Raw genomic sequence first — 23,464 nt, forward strand, 5'->3', positions numbered from 1 at the left:
TAATCTGCATTCCTCTTTCCTATAAATGCTCTCACTTTGAAGTCAGCGAAAGCAAAGTAAACACCAAGTTCCCTCTGAAGGCACAGCTTGACATTTCAACATTGTCTTTGAATGCCCAGCAAACGTGGCAAGATAAGAACAAGATTTAAAGGCCTGTTTACAGAAAGCAAGTTTGTGAAAGAATACAGTAAACAAAGTTTGGGCAACGGAAGGGACAAACTCAAGCTGGACAGCGTAATGCAAATAAAGGCAGCAAAGAGAAAGCAGTGGTAAGCAACAGGCAGATGGCATTCCTAAGTCAACTTTCTAAATGTCCCCAAGATGTCTTTAGCAAAAGAGACAGCTGTGTTGTCTGAATGGCTAAGAGCTAACAAACATTTGCAATGCAATAGGTCTCGCATTTGCAAGAGTTTCAGCTATTGGCATTGTAAATGACAATGCCTTTTTCAAGTGTTGTTTTTTAAAAACAGGTAAACTAATGGCATTGTCGTTTACAATTCCAATAGCTTACAACTCTCGCAAATGTGAGACCTATTGCATTGCAAATGCTGGATCTGTGCCCCATGTAGCCTGCAGGATGCGATGTTGTTACGACCATGGAACCAATGAAAGTTGGGAGACAATAAATCTGATACACTACCACGATTAAGACGTTAGTAGTGAACATCTTAATTATAGTAGTGCATAATGATAGTTTTCTTTTGTCCTAACTTTCACAATGCAAAGGGAAGAGGATGTGGCCTCACAGCTAGAGCTGCTAACTTTGGAGCTGGGGAATGAAGTTGGAGCCTCTGTGTCAGCTCAGCAATCTGTGATTCTGGGCGAATCACTTAATCTGCCCGTGCCGACCAGAAAACGAATGTGTCCTTGTGTAACGTAACTGGTGAATATGTAAAGCACTCCTATATCTTCGGGTCGAGTTCATGCTAATAAATCAGCAAAATATTTTTTTTATATGCCTTCAAATACCAAGCAGTGTAGGAGGAGGCAGCTGCAGCGCTGCTACGCAGTATCAAACAAAAGCTGACGGGGGCCACATTTATGCAAGGACGGGGTGGGGAGATGATGAGCCCAGCACTGCAGCATGTCCGGAGCCCTCAGGGGCCATGCGGACTGCTGTTAAAAGCAAAATTAAATAAAGCACTTGAAATGTAAGCTTTCCTTCCAGGGCACTGTCCTGCATACAACAAATGCGTTTTCGCAGAGAGGCTGAGTGCCTTATAACTTTTACTAACATAGCATGCATTTGTTTTTCTCCTCTTAAAGTGCAAGCTTTGCTGCTAAAGTATGTTTTTTTCAACATTTAAAAACAAAGTATCCCTCAATTACACCGTCCCAGAAAATCGGTTGTGAATCCGAAGCGCTATGACACATTCGGGTAAAGTCCTCGCTATATATAAAAACGCATAAAAATCAATTAAAAAAAAAAATAGTGCAGGGTCGGTGCTGTGCGGATTATGATACATTGGATTGAACTCCCTTTTCCTGAAACGTGCCAGCACTGAGCCTGAAAGCCGCACTGTAGCCATGATTATGTTGCACTTAGCAGATACCTGAATCCCAGGGGGCAGCCCGCGCTCTCCCGCTAGGCAGCACGTTTGGACTTGGGCAGAAGCCCTGGCGTTTCCCAGTGTCAGGCTGCCCCCGAGCCGCTGTGTATTTTTCCAGCAGTAAAACCCTGTAAGGAAAATAAAAACGGAAGACGCCAATGGCGGAAGGGAGAGGGGACGGGAAAGGAAAGAGGCACTGCAAAACTGATGAGACACCGCTTGCCAATATCTGTTACGCTGCTGCTGCCGTGTGCACAGAAAGGTGGTAAGGGAAGATGGCGAGGAAGGCAGCTGGAAAGATTCATCCACCTCACCTAACTAGTGATGACGCACAGAAACAATGATGGCGTGAGCTTGTCCGGATGGGCCGGCCTAAATGTCCACTGGGCGGTAAACGAAATGACAAACAGCTAATCGCGAGGATGCGATTAGCATAAAGTACGACGCGCACCTATCGGAAACAGGGGCGGGGCTTAAAGACCCCTTTTGAAAAAGATCGTTAACTATAGCTCTCGCAGGCGAGGAGCGCATGCGCGCTCCAACGCCAGGCGAGACCTAAAAAAGGCTATCCAATTAGCCCTTTTCCTTCTTTCATAAGTTCCCAGTTTGCAGAGCTCGAAGAAACCTTAAAATACACCACTGTTTCCCAGTTTTAAAGTGGAAGGCTCTATCCTTAAAGAATGGCACATACACTGGGTTTTCAAGTAGAAACCATTCTCTATTTCACATAATAAAACTAATAGAGAGATTGTGTATGAAACGGGGCACTGGCTTTTATTAAAACACAACATTCTTCAAAGTACTTCCATAGGCTGTCAACTACTCCTATTTAATGGTTTTCATAAATATGACTGACAAAAAGTATTCATGCACCATAACCCCATGGGAAATATATTCAAGAGAAGAAAGGTAGCATTACAATTGTCCAGTATAAGGAATTAGAAATTGAACACGTTTAAAGCTTTCACATACACTCGTCAACAAAATTGATGCTTATTTGATAAGTCTGAGAAATGAGGAGCCTTTAGGTATTTAGGCCGCCAGTTCAAGGTTATACAGCACTTAGAACCTGTTGTCTTCTCAACTGTATTCCACAATATCCAAAGTTCAATATAGAAAAGAAACGGGCAATGTGGTTTTGTGAGATAGAACTGGAGGATTGGTTTGGCTGTAAGGAATGTGGTTTAAAATTAGCATGTAGACAAAATTTGCATACATTCCTTTCAGAGAATTATATCTTAACTTCATGTTTCAGTTTATTGAACTACAAACGGGAAGGCTAGAATTTCATGGCAAGACCAGAGGCTATCATTATGCATCTATACTTTCATTGCACTACTCCTTGCAGCACTTCAAAGTATTACATCACCAAACTAACACTTCTGGAACATAGAATGTCCAAACAATATATATTCCTCAACACAGCAGCCATCTTCCTCTTTTATTCGCTGCTCCTTGCAGATAAGTATACTTTGGAATTATAGCGCATGTTAATTTAATTTAGCTGCGAATCATGTGAATGGTGTGTAAATATTTATTTTAATATGAATTTAATTTGTATGAATTTTAAATCGAGTTGAAATGTAACCCAATTTACGGGTTGTTAGTAGATTTAGTATTAGGTCTTACGGTAAGTTCATAAAGAACAAGTTACTTACCTACTATAACGCTTTTTCTGGTGGATACAGTATCTGCCTGTGGAGTCCTCACCTTGTGAATATCCCCTGCGCCAGCAACATTCGGAAACTTCTGTAGCAGTCCACGCCGATGAGGTCGAAGACGACGTCACAGAGACACGGCTCCGCTCGCGACTCCGCTGACGTCACTGGCTCCATAAAAAGACCTCGTCGGCGTAATGACGTCAGTTCCGCCCTTTTTTCCGTGCCTTCGAGGCACATGGACGGACTGACAGCAATATATACACAGTACATAATATACAAATCAACACACCCAGTGTGGAAAATAAATAGAAAGGCAAAAGAAATAACACAAAGCCTTTGACAGTATCAAATACATTTTGAAACACCATCATTAGAATTGTAGGTATACAAGGGTGGACAACGGGGAGGCGGGTGGGTCAGTAAGGAATCCACAGGCAGATACTGTATCCACCAGAAACAGCGTTATCGAAGGTAAGTAACGTGTTCTTCTGATGGATACATCTGCCAGTGGATTCCTCACCTTGTGAATAGATTCCCACAGCAGTCCCCAGTCCCGGAGGGGGGTGTCCACCCTTCTATACCAGAAAGTCCTGAAGGACGGAACGAGCAAAGTGTCCGTCCCTCCTCACCTCAGTGTCTAAGCAGTAATGATTTGCGAAAGTGTGAAGGGAGGCCCGAGTTGCCGCCCTACAAATGTCCTCCACAGGAACACCTCTAGACAAAACAGAAGTGGAAGACTTGGCTCTAGTGGAATGAGCCCTTAAACCCTCCGGAGGCTCCTTACCAGCCAAAGAGTAGCATATCTTGATGCACAAGACAATCCATCTGGAAAGTATGCGCTTGTGCACCGCTCTGCCTTTCCTGCAGCCAACAAAGCCCACGAAGAGCTGGTCATCAACCCGAAAGTCTTTTGTCCTGTCAAAGTAGAAGCTCACCGCCCTCTTAGGGTCCAAGCGATGAAGTCTCTCCTCCTCCTTGGAAGGGTGAGGGGGAGGATAGAAGGTAGGAAGGGTAATGGACTGCCCCAGATGGAAAGGAGTTACCACCTTTGGCAGAAAAGCAGCCCTGGTCCTCAGTACCATTCTTTCAGCATGAATGGTCAAGAACGGGGGTTTTGAACTCAGAGCTTGAAGCTCACTTACCCTCCTTGCCGAAGTAATTGCAATAAGAAAAACCGTCTTGAAAGACAACAGTCTCAAGGGACACTTGTGTAAGGGCTGGAAGGGAGAACCCATCAGATAAGTTAAGACAAGATTTAAGTCCCATTGAGGCACAATAAAAGGAGTAGGAGGACATTTATTTGTAAGGCCCTTTAGAAATCGCAAAACAATAGGCGATTTGAACAATGATGGCTGATCAGGCAAACAAAAGAATGCCGACAAGGCTGAATGATAACCCTTTACAGTGGCTACAGCAAAACCTTGCTGAGCAAGAGAAAGGGTAAACTGTAGAATGTCAGATAAATGAGCCCTCAAAGGACCAATTGACTTCTCCCCACACCAGAGCACAAATTTAGACCACCTATAGGAATAGATAGATTTGGTGGAATGACGTCTGGCAGACAAAATTACATCTACCACATCTGGCGGGAGAGAAAAAGAATTCAGGTTGCCCCATTCAATCTTCAGGCATGAAGGTGTAAGCTCTGGAGGTGGGGGTGTAGAACCTGCCCCTATGACTGCGAGAGGAGGTCTGCCCTCAGAGGGAGAGGGAGCGGAGGGCACGAGGAGAGGTGGAGAAGATCTGTATACCACACCCTTTTTGGCCAATCCGGGGCGATCAATATGACTTGGGCCCGGTCTTGGCGAATCTTCCTCAGAACCTGAGGAATCAAGGGTATGGGAGGAAAACGCGTAAAGGAGACATGAGTCCCATCTCATCTGACAAGCGTCCCCCAAAGCTCCCTGCAACGGATACTGGAGACTGCAGAATGACGGGCAGTGAGCGTTCTTGAGTGGCAAACAGGTCCACCCGAGGAGATCACCACATCCGAAAGTCGTGATGAACCACCTCCGGATGAAGCCTCCACTCGTGGTCGGCGGAGAACTGCCGACTGAGACTGTCTGCACGTACGTTCAGAACCCCGGCCAGATGATTTGCCATCAGACAAATCCGATGATCCTGAGCCCAGGACCAGAGACGCAGAGCCTCTCTGTAGAGACAAAGCGACCCCACCCCTCCCTGCTTGTTGACATACCACATCGCAGTAGTGTTGTCTGTCAGGACTTGAACCGACTGACCGCGAAGGGAAGGGAGAAAGGCCTTGAGCGCCAAACGTATCGCCCGCAATTCCAGAAGGTTGATGTGAAGCAACCTTTCCTCTGGAGACCAAAGACCCTTGATCTCCAGATCCCCCAGATGAGCACCCCACCCTAAAGTGGATGCATCTGTTATTACTGTGGCCACCGATGGAGATAGATGGAAGGGCTTTCCTTGAGACAGATTGCCCTCCACGCCCCACCAAGACAGATCCACCGCAGCTTCTCTGGAGATCCTCACAGACTCCCTGAGATCTCTTTTGTGCTGATACCACTGCCTGCGGAGGCACCATTGGAGCGCCCTCATATGCCAGCGTGCATGGTTGACCAACAGAATGCAGGAAGCAAACAGACCGAGCAGGCGAAGGACCTTCAGGACTGGAACGGCCGCTACATTGTAAAATAAAGGAATCAATTCCTGTATGTCGAGAATCCGCTGTGGAGGTGGGAGTGCCCGACACACAGTAGTGTCCAGTACCGCCCCTATGAACAGGTTGCGCTGAGAGGGCACCAAGTGAGATTTGGGCACATTTATCGAGAAACCCAATTTGTACAACAGCGGAGTCGTATCCTGCAGATGATGAAGCACCTTCTCTGGCAACTCCACTTTGATCAGCCAGTCGTCCAGATAGGGGAAAACTGAAATCCCCGACCTTCTGAGATGGGCTGCCACCACTGCCATCACCTTCGTGAAGACTCGAGGTGCAGTAGTAAGACCAAACGGAAGGACCGCAAACTGATAATGCCACGACCCTACCGTAAACCGAAGATACTTCCTGTTCGACTTCAGGATGGGGATATGAAAATACGCATCCTGCAAGTCGATCAACACCATCCAGTCCTCCTGATTCAGCGCCTGAAGAACCTGCGCAAGGGTGAGCATCTTGAACTTCTCTTGCTTCAGATAAAGATTCAAGATCCTGAGGTGCAATATAGGACGCAATCTGCCGTTCTTTTTTGGAATCAGAAAATACCGGGAGTAGCATCCCTGACCCCACTCCTGTTCTGGAACCACCTCTATCGCACCTTTCTCTAGTAACTTTAGGACTTCCTCCTGTAGTAGAAGATGGTGGTTCTCTGAGCAAGCCCCTTGGCAAGGAGGGTAATTTGGAGGAAATTCCCGAAAGGGAAGGGCATACCCATTTTCTACAAGATCTAGAACCCAAAGGTCTGTAGTAACCAATTCCCAATCTTGTAGAAAATGGGTAAGCCGGCCCCCCACAGGACCAACATGATCCAGAAAGGTGGATCTTGGGCTGCTTTGCGGTGGTGGGAGGGGCTGAGGAGGAGGAGGAGGAGAGCTGTCTGCCACGAGTGCAACCCCTGATCCTGCCTCTGTACCCCTTATACAGAGTGCTCTGCTGCTGTTGCTGCTGGAGCTGCCTGTAAGTACGAAAGGTTGCCCTTCCAAAACCCCTGTACCTCTTGAACGATCCCCTTGACTGGGATTGAAGGCCCAAAGATTTAGCCGTAGCCTTACTTTCTTTAAAACGTTCAAGTGCAGCATCCGCCTTCTTGCCAAAGAGTCCAGAGCCATCAAAAGGCAAGTCCAACAGCGTTGATTGAACATCAGGGGAAAATTCCGATGACTTAAGCCATGCGCTCCTCCTAGTGGCAACAGAAGATCCCATGACTCTTGCTACAGAGTCAGCTGTGTCCAATCCACTCTGTATTACCTGACGCGCTGCCGCCTGGGCATCCGAAAGGACCTCATTAAAACCAACCCTATCCTCCTCTGATAGTTTTGGGGCTAGCTGCTTCGCTGAATCCATGAGCGCATGAATATAGCGTCCCAAGAGGCAAGTGGCATTCGTAGATTTAAGGGCCATGCTGGCCCAAGAAAAGACCTTCTTGGCCGACTGATCCAGTTTTTTAGCCTCCCTGTCACTCGGGACCTGGGGAAACGAACCTGTAGATTTCCTTGAACATGCCGCCTGAACCACCAGACTCTCAGGAGACGGGTGAGAAGTTAAAAATTCTGGGTTCCCCGGAGCTGCCCTATACCTCCTGGCAATGGTTTTCAAAACTGCCAGAGCAGAAAATGGCTTACGCCACACCTCCATCACTGGCTCTATGATGGCTTCGTTAAAGGAAAGTAAAGGTTCAGAAACAGTAGTGGGAGAATGCAGCACCTCCGTTAAAATGTTCGGCTTGAATTCAGCTGAAGGCAACTGCAGATCTAAAAGTTCAGCTGTTTTTCTTATGACCGCATGGTATGGTGCCACATCCTTTGAAGGTGCATCAGAAGGGGGAGTAATCTCCCATTCAGAAGTCAAGTCCAGGCCACTAGCCTCCTTCAACTCCTCAAAAACATCATCTGACTCCATTAGCTCCCCTTCTTCTACCTCCTCCATTAGGTATCTTTGCTCATCCAACACTCTCTGAGCCTCCCTCCTAGACCTGATTCTTACAACCGGCGTTGGCGGCGCCGTGTTCAAATCCGACGGCGCTGGTGCCGGCGTCGAACGTGGATCCACAGGAGCAGCCGGCGTCGAGCGAGGTCGAGTCGGCATGAAGGGGGCCTGAGGATAGGCTTGAGGAACCTCCAAACTGAAGGCCATAGGACCCATAGGTGCACCAGAGGGGTAGTTGGCTCTGGAGAATACCCCATACATTGCATTAAGATAATGCGTGGGGTCCTGACCTGGTCCAGGGAACGCAGGATACTGTTCAGGCATCACCGGACTCGGTCCAACCGGCGTCGACTGTGGAATCTGCGGAACTGGAAGCTCCTCAACCGGAGCCGGGGAAGGAGCCGGAGATGGAACCGGCGTCGGAGATGGAGCCGGCGTCGGAGATGGAGCCGGAGCCAGAGAATGTTCCGGTGAAGCCACAGGTGAAGACAGGCCAACAGGTGAATCCGGAACGGGTGAGGGAGATACAAAGTGCTTGCAGCGTCGAGTGGGCGACTTCGATCCCGGAGCCGTACTCTTATCCGAGTGACGCTGAGAGGAATGCCTCCTCTTCTTCTTGTGCTTCCTGGATTTGGAAGCATGCCCCGAAGCCGACTTCGATACCGACCTCGATCTTGACCTCGTCCTCGACTTTCTCCGGCCTCTTTTCTCCTTCTTCATTCTCGCGATGAAGATCTTTGCTTCCCTCTCCTTGAGAGCCTTGGAACTCATCTTGCGGCAGCAAGATCATCCCTCTACATCATGGTCCGGTGACAGGCACCATACGCAGTCATCATGTGGATCCGTAATGGACATATGCTTCCCACATTCACGACAGGATTTGAATCCTGACTTCTTTGTCGACATTTTCACAGAAAAAGACAAAGAGAAGCAGTAGAAAAAAACAAAGTAACAGTGAAGCTACAGATAGAGATTCCCGAAATCCGTTGGAGTCGACGGCGCGGAAAAAAGGGAACCGACATCATTACGCCGACGAGGTCTTCTTATGGAGCCGGTGACGTCAGCGGAGCCGTGTCTCTGTGACGTCGTCTTCGACCTCATCGGTGTGGACTGCTACAAAAGTTTCATAATGTTGCTGGCGCAGGGGATATTCACAAGGTGAGGAATCCACTGGCAGATGTATCCATCAGAAGTAAAAGACAGAGAATTGATTTAGGATTTATTTAAAAAAAATTAAATAAAAAAATTAAAAAGATAATACCGTTGGATGTTGCCTTGGGAGCTCGCGAGTGGTTTTCTAGGCTCGCGTTGGATCTCGGGGCTTCGGGTGAGTTGCACACTATGCAGAGGCCTGGGGCTGCAGCTCGGGTCTGAAGATGGGGCCAATGTGCGTCATCACGCGTACATGCGTGGGGAAGCACAGCGGCCATCTTAGGTGAGGACTAGAGTGTTTTATTTACGCCTGCCTGCCTTGCCGGTATTGCACTCGAGCTTGACAGCTGCAACTGTCATCAGCTGAGGAGGCGAGTGTAATTAGCGTGAAAAGTGTTTATATTTATAAAAATTTGAAGCGTAAAGGTGTCTCTTAGGAGGAATTTTAGAGGGAAGAGTTAATTTGGTAGTTTTAATCTGTTTAAAGGATTGCTAGTAGCAGTAAAGAAGGAAAATGGAGAATATTCAGAGTACAGGTGAATCTGGGTTGAGGAAATTGGTCCAGGAGGAAATTAAAAGTTCAATGAAGGATGTTTTAAAAAGAAAGAGGAGAATTGAAGAAGATTCTGAAGAAGAATTTTTGTCATTAAATGAAGAGGAGAGTAGTGATAATAGAGCTAAAGGCAAGAGAGCAAGGAAAGTTAAGCATATTGAAGTGGGTGTTAAGTTTAAAAAAAGAAATGGTGAACTGAGCACCACAAGAGAAGATGGTGTCCATCGTGGCACAAATGATGGTGTCCCTTGCGGCACAAGAGACTTAGAAGATTCTCAGAATGAGAATTTAGAAGAGGAAAGTGAGTATGATAATGATGAGTTAATCCTTGATGACTACTATGATGATGGCTGGGACATGGATAGAGAAAAGGTGGACAAGGAAAGGAAGGAGAATGGTTTAGCCCTGACCTGTTTAGACACCCGAGGAGCGCAGACTGGTGGCCTCTGCCGCATGTCGCGGAGTTTATCAAGTTATGGATCAGGAGGCCCTTGGAGAAGGAAGCCAGAGCGGTCATGAAAGCTGAGTGTTCTCGTCCTGTGGTTGATGGGAAGTCTTTTTAAACACCCGAACTGGACGCTGACCTTATTAGCTTTCTTTTTAAAATGGGACGTGACCCAAGAAAAGGGCTATAAAAGGCTCTAAAACAGTGTCATGACAGATCATTGGACATTTTGGGTCCCATAGCCACAATTCTAGATATGGCGGGAGAGACAAAAAATGAAGAAAGTAGAAGTTGATATAGACCTTCTACGAGGTTGGTCACAAAGAGCTGTTTGCTTGTTGGGCAACGCAAACGCGGCATTAATATCAGAGAGGAGATAAAGGAGTTCTAATGAGAATAAGCCCTAAGCTGGGAGATTTTTCAAAGAAGGAACCAACGGATGATCCTAAAGGGTACTTTTTGGTGAAGGATTAGTGAAAGGGGTAGGAAAATACATAGCTACTTTCACCAGCCTGTATAAAGCCCAATCAAGTCGGAAAAGGGTCTTTAATAGAGGTGTTTTTGACAGGGCTGGGGCAAGAGCCCGTTACCCTGGCCGTTCCTTCACAAGGGCACAATATCAGTATCAGTCTAATGGAAGAGCCGCCTTCAGGGGTTTCCAGTCTGCGACTGGATTCTACCCACAGAGAGGAAGAGCATCTGGGAGAGGAAGGCAACCAAGGGGACGAGCACAGTTTGCTCAAGGATCACATAGTAAGTATGAAGACAGATGTTGGTTCTTCCCCAGAGGAGGTAGGGGGAAGGTTGAGATTATTCGTGGAAAATTGAAAAAAGATAACAAGAGACAGTTGGGTTCTAGAAACTGTAAAAGGTTACGTGGTGGAGTTGGTGGAGTAGCCATTTCCACTGAGGGAACCGAGTCAACTGGTATTCAGAGGAGAATTACAAGAAATTGTAGGTGTGGAAGTGTTGGAAATGTTAAGGAAAGGTGCAATAACAGAAGTTTCAGAAGGGAACAAAGGGTTTTTGTAAGCACAATATTTTTTGTGGAAAAGAAAGGGAAAGGATGGAGACCTGTGATAAATTTGAGGTGTTTAAATCAGTTTGTGGTTTACAGGCATTTCAAGATGGAGGGTATCCATCTATTAAGGGATATACTACAGGCAAACGATTGGTTAGTGAAGTTGGACCTGAAGGATGCTTACTTCACGATTCCAATTGCAGAAGAGAGTCTGAAATTTCTGCAGTTCAGATGGTTGGGACGGTTGTTCCAGTTTACTTCCCTTCCATTTGGACTGGCATCAGCACCTTGGTGTTTCACAAAGGTGTTTAGACCTGTGGCGAAATTTCTCAGGGAAAGAGGTGTGCGAATGATTATGTATCTGGACTATTTTCTAATAATGTCTCAGAGGCAGGAGGAGTTGAAGGATTAGTTGATGTTTTCTATGAAGTTATTAGAAGGTTTGGATTTTGTTGTAAACAGGGAGAAGTCTGTCCTGGTTCCAACTCAGTGCTTGGAGTTTTTAGGTTTCGATGTGAACACGGTAGCGAAAACCTTGAGTTTGCCAGACAAAAAGGTAAAGAAAAGAAAATCAGAGGTGAAAGGAATTTTGAGGAAGGTAATGGTGAATTTGAGGGCTTTAGCAAGAGTGATAGGTTTATTTTCTTCCTCAATTCAGGCGGTATTCCCGGTGCCTCTTCATTACAGGACCTTACAGCGGTTGAAGGCAGATGCACTCAGGAAAGGAATGTGGTATGGTAATCAGGTCATTATTTCGAAAGAGGCACAGGAGGAGTTGGTATGGTGGTTGGAGAATCTGGAGGCGTGGAATGGTCGGGTGATTTGGGGAATTTGCCCCGACTATGTGTTGGAGACGGATGCAAGCCTTTTTGGCTGGGGTGCTTGTCTGGAGGAACAGGAGACAGACGGGAGATGGTCTTTGGAGGAGAGATCTGTGCACATAAATGGTTTAGAGATGATGGCGGGGCTTTATGCTTTAAGGAGTTTTGGAAGGAAGTTGAAGAATTACATTGTGTTAAAGATGGAAAATGTTTTACAGTACGATACATAAATCGATTGAGTGGAAGCAGGTCAAGGAATCTGACTCACTTGACTAAGGAAATCTGGAATTTTGTTTGGAGGAGAAAATTGGTTTGCAGGCGGAGTATTTTCAAGGTCAGAGGAATGTAGTAGCGGATTGGAATTCCAGGTATTTAAGGAATTACAGCGTCTGGATGCTAAATGTTGGGATTTTCAGGAGAATATTTCAAGAGAGGTCCATTGGAGGTGGATCCATTTGCGTCAAGGCTGACCTTTCAGTTGGATCGGTTTTACAGTTGGAGGCTGGATCCTTTGGCAGAGGAGGTGGATGCGTTTTAGCAGGACTGGAGGAAGGATCGGTGTTATGCTATTCCCCCATTTGCAATGATACAAAGAGTATTATTGGTGGTGAGGAGACAGAAGTGTCAGCTGATATTGGTGATGCCGTTTTGGGCAGGCCAGGCATGGTTTCCAGGTCTTTTGAAATTGGCAGTAGAGGAGACTTTGTTGGTTCCAGTTTCGAAGGACATGCTTATAGGAGGGGGGATTTTTCATCCTTTGGTTCAAGGGGTCTTGAGCCTTCTTGTTTGGAGGATATCAGGAGAGAAGAGCAGTTTGGAGAACTTTCGGAGCAGGCTCAGGAATTGCTTAGAGAATCTTGGGCACCAGGTAGCAGGAAACGGTATTTGGGAGCATGGAGGAAGTGGTCTTGTTGGTGCTTGGAAAGGGGTCTGGATACCGTGGAGACATCGGCCATAGAGTTGGGACTATCAATTATTATAAGTCTGCAGTTGCAGCAGGACATAGTTTGGTAGGAGGTTGTTCAATTGGTAGAGAACCTTTGGTTTGCAGAGTGTTGAAAGGTGATAAGTTAAAAAGACCGCCTAGGCTTAGGTATAGTGGCAAGAAAAGTGGGAAGAAAATGTTAACTTTGTTTGAGAATTGGCCAGCTAATAGATTCTTGAGTTTAAAGCATTGTCTGGGAAATTAGCAAGTCTGTTGTGTCTTATTTTGTTTAGAAGAGTTTCGGATGTAAGGGCTTTAGATATCCGTAACAGATGTTTTACTCCGGACGGGGTTCTCTTTAGTAGTACAAAAAAGGACAAAATGCATGTTGAGTTCAATATTTTATCCAAAATTTGTTGAGCATCCTAAATTATGTGTGGGAATGTGCTTGAAGGAGTATGAAGCAAGAATAAGTGATTTTAGGAGGGATGGAGATGATCAGTTGTTAATTTCTTTTGTGAAGCCGTTTAGGCCTGTAACTTCAGTTACAATTGCTAGGTGGGTGAGATTTTATATGTTTGAAGCAGGTGTGGATCTGAATGAATTTGATGCACATTCTATAAGGCGTGCAATGGCAAGTAAGGTTTTCCTGTCTGGTGGGAGTTTGGAGAAGATCTTGCGTGCAGCTGATTGGTCTAGTGTGGATGTTTTTGCAAAGTTTTATTTGAAACCTTTGGGGCATGTATCGTCTGTGGTTTTGTCACAGCTTTGAACATATATAATGATAGCCTCCGGTCTTGCCATGAAATGTAGATTCTCCAAGTTTGTGTAGAGAGAATCTGGATTTCATTAAAGACACAGAGGCTAGCATTATCCCTCCCGCCCTCCATATTATTTGGAGAAAGTTGTGAAGCGGTTGTTTTTAATTAAAGATTCTGTATTTTAACAGGGTGTTCTTTTCTGATGGGTGCACAGATAAGTTAAAGAAATGTTGTTTCTTTCAGATGCCCGGTAAGGCGAGTTTTTCTGAAGTTCTACTACAGTTTGGAGTTTTTATGTTCACTTCTGGAGCAGCATAAAAGAGGAAGTTGGCTGCTGTGTTGAGGAATATATATTGGACATTCTATGTTCTAGAAGTTTTAGTTTGGTGATGTAATACTTTGAAGTGCTGCAAGGAGTGGTGCAATAAATGTATAGATGCATAATGCTAGCCTCCGTGTCTTTAATGAAATCCAGACTCTCTCTACACAAACTTGGAGAATCTACATTCCCCCTAATGACACAAGCATCACTGACTGAAAATTGGAAAACCCTCAAGCGGGTGTCAGCATAGGCTGTTTCTTTGTAGATTGTCCAATCACTTGTTACCATCTCATTCAAATCCACAACTCAAATATACAAACCTTGCTAGGTTATAAAATAGACTACTGTTGTGCTCAAAACTGGCCTAGGGCAGTAGGAAATTGCAGCCACGGTTTATGGCTAGAAACAAGGTACAAAAGATGAGACTGCATTATAAAGACCTTCTTCCACCTATTGATGCTCTCAAAGCATATACACCTTAAAATGACAGCACTTTTAAACTTGAATTTAGAGCCATTACCAGCACAGTAGCAGATCAACGAGAGGAGCACAGAAAAAAATAGCATTAAGGCAAAAAAGCTACCAACGATTAAAGATGAAAATCAAGAATGCAAGATTTTTTCCAAATTTGTTGGCTGGTGAATAGGTGGAAAATACTCAACTCGTAGGCAATGCCTAGCATACACAGATTTTTCTACACAGGGTTCAGGTCTATTCTGTCGAGGTGTCTGCTCCCTTGACTGCTCCAGTACAGTAAACTGCATCTACGATTGTAAACCCATCAGCGTATCAAACTAAAATGATTAAGGAAAATAAAACAAAAGCACAGAAAAAAGTACAAACTAAGGAAAACGGGAAGAACATGAGAAAAAAAAAGTATCAAAGATATTCACAAGGAAACTCATCCACGGGTGAAAAGAGTTAAAACCATGTGTCGTGAATAAGAATTACATTTGATATATCCAAAATTAAGACCTAAAAGATATCAACTAAGGTAGAAAGATTGGCTTTATTCCTTCATACTTGTATTCTTTTTCAACAGAAAAAGAGAGTGATTAACACGGACTAGTCCAAAATGGGGCTTGAAAAAAAGAACAGATGTAAAGTAGGGTTCATCAAAAATAAACTCGAACGCATGGAAACGGAAGCACCAAAGGCCATGGACAGAAACAAAATAAATTAGAATATGAAATATCTAATCATTTGTTGCACCAAGAAGGATGTCCATACTGCATTTTCAGGGACCTTTATGTAAGTTTAACAAAAAGTACCACTTCCACTTGACCTCACTCTAGAGTACTCTCCCACCATCGCCACAAATCTCTCTTTTTGAATCTAAGCTAAAAGTAAAAAATGTTCAAATGGAAAGCTAAAGGTCTGGATCTAAAACTTTTAATTCACAATATACTATTGTTCCTTGTAGACTATATTTTCCTTGAAAGCTAAAAATCCGACACTTTCCTTTTTATTTTTGGAATTATCTACCCATGTTAAATAACTTAACAGTAACATACAGACCATCCTCTAATCCTAACTGCCACCCCCTCATAACCATCTACATCTGTGTCGCCAAAGCTCACCTTGGAACCCTGATCCCTATCGGGGGGGAATTCCAGCCTCAAATTCTAATCTCAGAACTGTGCCCATAGAGAAATAGTTATTGCAAAAGCGGAATATTTCGCCATCTCCATCCTCAAGTCATCCAATAATTCCAAGAACATATTTAGGATAGTAAGAGATATGACCCACCCTGACTGTATAAATAGTAAAATTCCACCTACTCGGGAGCTTTGTGATGGTTTGGCAATTTTCTTTCAAGAGAAAATTAACAAGATCGTGGAAGGTCTCAAACATGTGACCCCACCCGGTTCTTCGGACCGGGACAAGGGAGAAACATCAAACACCAACCTTGACAAGGATAATAACCTCAGTTCATTTATCCCCGAGCCCACCTTGGATGAATTTGAGATGCCCTCGGAAGAGGAGTTTGTTCGAGTGGCTCTAGGAATCTCTTCAGGGTCACCATTGGATCCCATCCCCCACAAAATATTCAAAGAACTAGGATCAGAGATCTTTCCTAGCCTACGCCAGCTGTGTGGACAGTCTCTCAGTAGCAGAGTGGAGCAGGCAATTATAACACCGCTCTTGAAAAAACCCACACTGGACCCAGGTTGTCATAAGAACTATAGGCCAATCTCCATATTTCCATACCCAGTTAAAATTGTGGAATGTTTGGTAAGCAGGTCATTGTCCCTTTTTTTGGAGACAAATAATAAATTGGAAGATGAGCAATTCGGGTTTAGGCCTGGCCACGGAACAGAGACAGCATTGGTGACCGTCTTGGATAATCTTCGAATGCGGGCGGACAGGGATCTTCGATACGGTCAATCGTACCACTCTTCTTACAAGGCTGAAAACTCTGGGAGTGACGGGTGTGGCATTGAGCTGGATGAGCTCTTATCTATCTGATAGATGGCAGGCAGTAGCGCTCCCCCCGTATCAATCGGAATTTTTCACAATCGAACATGGGGTACCTCAGGGGTCCTCAATCAGCCCCATACTGTTTAACGCATATATGCGGCCACTTTTGGATATCATTAAAACTCATAATATCAGCGTGGTCAATTATGCCGATGACACCCAGCTTATGGGGTCTCTGGACGGCTACCATGCGGATTCTCAGGAAAGTTTTCATGCGTGCATGCTAGAAATGGTGAATTGGCTGAGGGACAACTCGCTTCAATTTAACAGCGAGAAAACAGAGATTCTGCACTACAAGGTGGGTAGTGTCCCTTTAGGATTAACAGCTGACTTCTGGCCCACACCTACAGATGTCCCTCTGGTACCAGTGAGCACAGTACGCAATCTGGGGGTCAGTTTCAATGAGAAGCTGAATTTGGAATCCCGTGTTAAACTGGTGGGAGGTTGTTACACTCTTATCCGGGGATTTCGGAAAGTGCTACCATTACTGCCAGCCCAGGCAAGAATTATGGTAGTAAGGAGTATTATTCTGTGTCGCTTGGATTACTGCAACGCCCTGCTCTTGGAGTCTCCGGGAAATCTAATTGCTAGGCTTCAGAGTATTCAGGCAGCAGCAAAGCTTGCTCTGACTCGAGCATGCCGCACCTCGACAACCCAGGCGCTGGCAGACCTGCACTGGCTTCCGGTGACTCAAAGGATTTTGCTCAAATCCTTATGTATAGTGTTTAAGGCAATTCATGGACAGGGACCCAAACTGCTTCACGGCAGAGTCAAATGCTATGAACCTGTACGTAATCTTCGCTCGTCAACTGCTAATCGCGTTAGGATTCCCAGGATATAGAAAGTAACTCTGGGGAAACGAGCGTTCAGCGTGGCAGCTGCTCGCCTTTGGAACCATCTTCCTCTGGAAATTAGGAGAATACAGGATCTAATGACGTTCCGCAAGAAAGTCAAGACGTGGCTCTTCCCCCAAAGCACGATCCTCTGGCCTAGCTCTGTAACTTCTTATATCAGTCTCCTTTCCCAATGTCACAGCACCAGGATGCACGTAGGGTTACAGTGCGCTCTATAAATGTTAAAAATAAATAAAATAAAATAAAATAAATAAATAAGGCTCCCGAGCTCCATCTCAGAGCTCAATTCTTACTGTAACCCTCACCTGCAGCCCAGCCCCTGTGGCATCCCTTCGACTTAGCCGAACCCTAACCTACCTGAGCACTGCCCCTCGCTCGGCAGGTCACACAGAACCCTAGCCTTCTGCAAAGCCCTAATTACACCTTTATTCTTAGTGTGACCCTTTCAGTCAGCTTCTGAAATTCTAACGTGGTAGCACCATAACTTGGAGGTCTCACAAAGAAATTCAGTGGGCGGGAGGACGAAAGTAAAAACAGCACCCACCTTCGAGCTCAGATTTGCTGGTACTTCAGAACTGGTCTGTTCAACCGATGACAGTTTGGGAACTTGGAGCCAGATGAGGACAGGAGGCGAGCCTTCAGAGATGTGGAATGGAGGAGTTGTGAAGAGCCACAACAAAGCCAGTCACTCTGCGGGTTACTTGCTATCGGAGCAAAAAGCAGGCGACACGCTCTGCACTTTCCCAGTGAGTGTGAAGGTGTTCTGTTAATGTCACAAGCCTTTTTATAGACATCCGAGTTCAGCATTGCCAACGCGGTACCAGGGTTACAGGGCGGCACGAAGAGATAAAACTGGTGCAATAAGTACAAAGTCCAGAGCAAGTGAATAAAGGCGATAAACTAAAGCCAAAACGAATACATCACATTCCATGCTTTACAGATGTGTCAGCAATATCAAACCCTCAACACCGGATACAAACACAGAAAATTCTGGGTAGAAACCGGTCCTTATGATGACGGGACGGGGAGATGCTCAGGAGCTTTAAGGGCGTCTGAACTCCGATTCAAAGCGTCACAATGACCATCCAACTGCTGAGTGTTGCCAAAAATGGGCCAGGAGCCTGAAGGACCCCTGCTTTCTTACAAACTGCTTAAAAGAGGCAATAAAAAACAAGCATTTGCAATGCAATAGGTCTCGCATTTACAAGAGTTTGAACTATAGGCATTGTAAATGACAATACCTTTTATTTGAGTTTTTGTTTTTAAAACATACATAAAAGGAATGGTCATTTACAATGCCAAAAGCTTAAACTCGCGTAAATGCGAGACCTATTGCATTGCAAATGCTTGTTGTTGTGCCTTTTTCGCTTTACGAATAATCACCTGCAGCAGCTTTCTGTTCTTTAAAGCATATGTTTTTGAATGTCTTCTTATACATTGCCCTTAATACATGTTTGACAACCGATTGCTTGTAAGTCATTTACCTTTGTATTCAGTTGGCGCCCCCTACTGTGAGGTGACTTTGTTTTCTTGAATCTGAAGGGACTGTGTGTGTGCTTTGGATACCTGCCCTGCACAAGTGCTGGTGATGCTCCAGTACTGTGTAAGAGTTGTTACTTCTTGGCTGCGTGGGTGGGGGGGGCTGCTCCCATAGTGCATGGTGTTGCTTCTAGGCGGTATGAAGGTCACTGTTCCTGTACCACACAAGGGCAACCTATACTCCTGTGCCGCACAATAGGTCTTCCTCCTGTATGTGCTGCTGTGTGTGCTCTTCATGTGGATTGGATGAGGGGGCGTCGTTTCTGTACTGCCTGCCCTGAGGGCCTATGCTGCATCAGGGGTCTTCTTGGAGCTCGTGCTGCTGCATGAGGGATGTGAGGGGGTGCTGTCCATGTGCTGCCCGAGGGCATGTGCTGCTCCTTTGCTGCATAAGGCGTCTGTGTCACTGCAGGCAGGAGAGCTGCCAGAGAGCCTGTGCTGCTGCCCCTATGCCTCATGAAGGGGCTTCGTTTCTGTTTCTTTGCGGAGTGCTGCTTCTGAGCTGCAGGCTGAGGCTGACAGGGCGCTGCCATGATGGAGATATGATGACGGACAGGCTGACAGCTTCCATCCCACAAACCCCTTGTATTGCAGTGCACGGGGGAGCCTCTCGGGCAAACAAATGGCCGGTGTCATTGGGCGCTGAGGACATGTCGAGAGCTACTATTCGGTGCCCAGAGAGCTGGAAGGAGGGGGTAAAAGCGAGGAGGACTGCGAGACTGGAGCATAGATAAGGATGAGGGCTTGGGTATGGGTGGCATGAGAGGGGCTGGGTCTAGAGGGAGGAGGGCGTCACAAAACACACTGGGCATCCCTCGCTGACATCACGTGCGCCAGGCAGATGAAAACGTGACTGCGGGAGCTCCGGCCCCTGGAATAAAAGCTGGGAAGAGCGTGTCATTTCACGGGCTCGTGCCGCAGGGGCCGGGAGACCCTACTACTGCCGCTGCGCACCAGAGCACAGCTCGTCGTTTCTTGTCCTACTGCAACTGCGCTGTCCCCGGACAGAGCCACCGGTCTTTACCCTACAGGTGCGAGCCCACCGGTCTTTACCTTACACCTGTGCTGTCCCCGTACAGCGCCCATCAGCCTTTAGTCTACAGCCGCGCTGATACCGGGCATGCCCCAGCCATCCTTACCTATGCCGCACCTCCCTCGGGCAGAGCACCAGCTGTTCCTACCTCAGCCATACCACCTCCCGGCACCATAGCTGCTACGGTTTCAGTTTATTTATGTGTGCCATTTCCAGGGTTTTACTTTTAGGGTGGTTTTGTGTAACATTTCAATGCCTTTCGTACGACACTTTAAGTGACACTTCATCTGTGCTCTGCAGTCTGATAAATGTCAGAAATGAGCCTCTTCTGTCCACTGTAAATGAAAAGGACACCCGCAGTTTTCCTTAAGTGCTCACACTTCAATGAATGCAAAGTGCTTTTGGATAACAAAGGAGGTCGGCCGGGCTGGCGCGCAGTGCACACGCGCGAATGGCGGCGTGCTTTCACTGTAAAATGTGTTTAAGGTGAAAGCACGTGTGTTTATCAAGATGGTGGCGGACTGTCCACTGTCCTTACATGCACGCGCATGCTCCAAGGTTTGGACAAATGGCGAGAGCAGCCATCTTTGTCCATCCCTGCACGTGCATGTAAGGCTTTGGCAGAATCTATTGCAAAAGGTCCTCTCCATGGTCGAGAGTAGCGCATGCGCTGCTTTCGCCAGGCGAGACCTAATGACAACTGAGGGAGCAGCTAATGGTCACGACCTGATGATGTGTGGCTTTACCTTGATGCTCCTGCAAACATATTTTATTTCCTCAAGGTGCTGCCAGCCAAGAGAATACGTGATATCAGTGACGGACAGGACACTTTAAGCTTTATATTTTACGCTCTGCTGCATACGTGCGCCTTAAGAATGCCTTATGATTTACTATGTCAGGGAAAGTGACCAGACAGGAGCTGCTTTCCAGTCTTAGATATAAACTTATGTACTGAGAGGATATCAGGTCAGCAAGGTCTACCTAGTCAACTCATTAACCTGTCTGGTGCTAAGCCCTAAACACCACTTATTCTCCGACTTCGGCGCCACTTCTAGACTAGAATTGCTCGAGTCGGAGAACTTTTTGTAATTGCAATTTTAATATTTTGCCATTTATCATCTGCTCTGTTTAGAACTTCTGTTCCTATTTATATTGCTAAAAGGTGCACTGCTGTGACGTCCCAGTAGAGGACTTCGGTTTTCCACGGTCTTCTGAATCACCATGTAGGAGGGCCTTGGCCAAGTCGCCTTAGGAACGGAAGGCATCAGCAATGTAGCTGCTTAGTCGCTTGCTGTTTCTCCTACCCTGCATCTGGTTGGGGAGCTGAGGGAGAACACATTGCAGCAGATCAGTCTGAATTTAACATGCCAGGCTCCGCCCTACAGATCACCACACTCCTATCAAAGCAGCAGACACTTTTTTTTCACCTGGCGCAAGTGCCCAAGGAGAAAAAGTGACATGACACTGGATATTGGTGTTTCTGTTGGAGGGGACAAGAAGGTAGGAGATGGTAGCACTACAAAAGTGTAGTTTCCAGTGCAGAGACAGTATCATAACAAAGAATTATTGCTGCAGAAACGGGGTAAGTGGGTTATGCTGCAAAACTTAATCCTTGGTTAATTTATTTTGTTCTGGCTTACAACATTCATTACTGTAATTTCATGTTTGGTCCTTCACAGGTCCACCCATTTCGTAGATGCACTCAATGAACGAAGCGGACACTTGAAATTGGAGAAAGGCAGGCTTGCAACCTACACAGTTTTCAGTCTTTACGTTAAACTCCAGTGACTGGCTCTCAAGTAACGTGTTTTCTGTACACTGGTCCCTATAGACAGAACCGCTTATAGATATGTTTAGAATGGCATGGGTTTGGGATTTGTAAAGTATAGGGTCTCCAGGACCTTATCAATTCCTTCATAGCTCCATGGAACATTAATAAAGCACATTTAGCCTTATTATGTAAGCTCACAGTCTCACTAAAAACCAGCAGAGACGTTCATTATCACCAAAAAACAAACAATATAAGAGAGACCCATAACAAGGTATGCCAGAGACGCTCTAGCCATGTTTTATCACAAAAAGAAATTAAGATAAGACTACAACGTTTTGAAGAACTAGAGTCTGGAGGACCAGGACATGGACTGAAAAATGAATACAATTATGAAATCAGGCATGCATGTTCATTGTGACCACTCCATTTTATGAGTAGTCTACACAATTTCAAGTATTCATGAAGATCAACAACTCGGATATAGCAATTTATAAAATGGTGCAGTTTAAGCCTACAGTAGCTAACAGTCTATTTAAATATGTGTTGATTGATACCCTTTTAAAAAGTGATATGTCTGGACTCAGGTTTCAGGAGGAAACATTTTTATTATGTATGTGTAAGGACATTACCCACTGGCACAACTGGGAAGGTGAATAGTGGGTAGCATTCACCAGTTGTATTGTTAAACTACAATGCTTCACAGCTACACAGGTGGATAACTAGGTATATGGCAGCTATTGGCGTCCCACCAAAATGCTGAGCATGCCCGTCCCTCACCAAATATCAGTTTTCCTCTCTAGTACTCGTTCCAACTGCAGCTCATCCGATTGCAAGGGATGTGCAGGCATCTGGGAAATCCTATGCGGTGGTTAGCTAGTGGCACCAAGAACATACAGAGACTACGTGTATTTTGGCAAACTGGAGTACAGCGTTCACAAAACAGTTGTTAGAAAGCCTTGGGGGGCACATAGCCAAGTATGCCCAAGGGTTTGAAGTATGGACAGTAAGCAGGCAACACCAGAACCTAAGGCATGCCATATCCCAAGAAGCAGATGAAGGTACAAGGGCAGCACTCGCCTATGTTCCCAGCGTTCACCTTTCTGCACTGCAGATGGGTTTGTGAGCCTACGCGTGTTACTTCATTCCACATGTGCTTTTGGAATAACCCCTCTTATACAACACACTCAGCAGAAAGCAGGCCCTTTGCCTGCCTCACCTATTTATGTATTTTTCTAATTCTTCACTCCGCTATTGCTTTATCGTGCTCAACAGTTCTTGGAGTTTCTATTGGTATTTCTTCTGTCTGGACTCCGTGATACCAATGCTTACCTGTACCCAGGGCTTTAAGAAGGATGAAAAAACGGGGGGGAAAGGGGGGTCTCTCAAAGGGGCATGGCCAGTGTAATTAAGGGCGTGGTCTAAAAACACATAAGCTAAAAATCTACGCTTAGCATAGTGTGCTGTCTGACTGGTATTTTGCTGCTTCTGCCATAGCATCCAGATATATAATGCAACAAGCAACATTGCACCTAAAAGTCAGGACTGTTGGCTTTGTCAATGGTTGTTAGTTGCATAAGATAAATAAGCAACAACTTCAGCTTCATTGTATATAATATTGAAAATGCTTCAGTTCTGACATGAGGAGACTGTGAAAGAACTATAACGAGTCTCTTTTGAGTTACATCAAAGGCAGCGATGGGTGGTACTGCTGCAGAGTCGAGATTATTTTTTCACACGGAGGGTGATGCAAAAATGGAGAGCCCGCTAGGGACCGGTCTCAGCACCTGCTTTTTAGAACTTCCGGTGCTGAGAACCGGCAGGACCCAGCCCACTTAAAGCCATGCATTTATCCAAGATGACTGACGTCATGCGGTTCCTGACCAAGCCTCGTAACAGGTTTGCATATAACTGATTATCGGGTAACTGAGACAATGAAGATTTTGGACCCCCTTACCCTGGACCG

At 45.7% G+C, this 23,464-nt stretch overlaps 1 protein-coding gene across 4 annotated transcripts in view; it reads right to left on the reverse strand.

The window, feature by feature from the left end:
* Nucleotides 1-23,464, reverse strand: part of ADIPOR2 (adiponectin receptor 2) — a 542,630-nt gene that overhangs the window by 354,960 nt on the left and 164,206 nt on the right. Inside the window, exon 1 of one of the 4 annotated variants that reach the window (XM_085652227.1) lies at nt 17,703-17,918. The exons of the other annotated variants lie outside the window; for them this stretch is intronic. The gene's annotated coding sequence lies outside the window, so the exon portion shown is untranslated. Of the gene's footprint in view, nt 1-17,702; nt 17,919-23,464 lie in introns of those variants that run through there. 4 annotated transcript variants of the gene reach the window in all.

Source organism: Triturus cristatus, chromosome 4_1, assembly GCF_964204655.1.
Source record: "Triturus cristatus chromosome 4_1, aTriCri1.1, whole genome shotgun sequence".
Taxonomy (NCBI): domain Eukaryota; kingdom Metazoa; phylum Chordata; class Amphibia; order Caudata; family Salamandridae; genus Triturus; species Triturus cristatus.